Here is a 1,613-nt window from a genome sequence, read left to right on the forward strand (position 1 = left end):
ATTTCAATCCACGATGGCCAGATTTATTTTTTTTAAATATATTTTATTGATTTTTTACAGAGAGGAAGGGAGAGGGAGAGAGAGTTAGAAACATCGATGAGAGAGAAACATGGATCAGCGATCACGATGGCCAGATTTAAAGGTCTTTTGCTATTCTGTAGACCACTGTAGACTCGGGAAAATTTAGCCAGACTTTTATAAAGGGCCTATTTTTTTCTTTTTCTTTTTTAGAGAGAGAGAATGGAAGGGAAGGAGGGGGAGAAAGCGAGAAACATTTATACACATGGATTGGTTGGCTCTGGCAGGCTCCCTGAATGGGGCCTAGGGCCAGGATGGGAACCTGCAACCCAGGTATGTGCCGTTCACCCGGAATTGAACCCAGACTCTTTGGGTGCGCAGGGCCCACGCTCTATCCATTGAGGCCATGCCAGCCAGGGCTCTTCTGATATATTTAATCAATAAATTTAATTGGCTGGCTTTGTTTTACATTTATAGATTCTTCATTTCCATTAGGCTATTTAGACTACATTAATCTGATGCTCTTTCATCTTTTTATGCGAATGTTTTCATTGGCAAAAATCACAAGTGTATTGATTTACATTGAATTTAGATTGTTTTTAGTTTGGAAAACGTGATTTTCTAGCTTAAAAAATACGCTGAATGTTCATTATTACTGGGTACAAGTTTTGGGGTTGTTTTTTTTTAATGTACTTTTATTGATTTCAGAGAGGAAGGAAGAGGGAGAGAGAGATAGAAACATCAATGATGAGAATCATTGATTGGCTGCTTCCTGCACGCCCCCCACTGGAGAATGTGCCCTTGACCGGAATCGAACCTGGGACACTTCAGTCCGCAGGCCAACGCTCTATCCACCGAGCCAAACTGGCTAGGGCCTGGGTACAAGTTTTGTTTCTTCATAAAAATCCTCTACATTTAATACTAACTATAACATATCCAAGAAGTTTACCTGTTTCGTTATCTGTTCAGTCCCCATAACTAAAAATGTTAACTTCTTAAAGACAGAGACAATGACTTCAGTTTTATTTACAACTAGAGGCCCAGTGCACAAAATTCATGCATGGGTAGGGTCCCTAGCGGCTACCTGCTGCTGGCCCCGGCCTTCCTTCGTTCCGTGCTGACCCTGGTGGTCAGCGCACGTCATAGCGAGCGATCGAACTCCTGGATGGTCGAACTTCCAGATAGTCGAACTCCTGAGGGGACACTTTGCATATTAGGCTTTTATATATAAAAATAAGACTTAATACATCATACTTAGTATGATGAAATTACTAGGTCCTCAAGACTAAAAATGTTCTTTTTTCATAAGGCCTTTTAAGGATTGTAATCTCTAGTTTGTAATGCTTGTAATATAACGTAATATAATTTACAATCATTATCATTTATTAGCTTTTTGCCTGAGCAAAGCAAGGACACCTATGTAACATGACTTAAAGATGTTCTTTCGTATAAACTTAGGCAGAAATTTTAATCATATATACTACAATTTTTCTTAATGCCCTAGGCCTTCGACATTTTCAGATTCACATACAGAATTCTGTTTTATTTAACTGCAGAGGAAATGCACTTCCTCACAAGCCAATGGTTTAAAATTA

This window comes from Myotis lucifugus, unplaced genomic scaffold (genome assembly GCF_000147115.1).
Source record: "Myotis lucifugus unplaced genomic scaffold, Myoluc2.0 scaffold_115, whole genome shotgun sequence".
NCBI lineage: Eukaryota > Metazoa > Chordata > Mammalia > Chiroptera > Vespertilionidae > Myotis > Myotis lucifugus.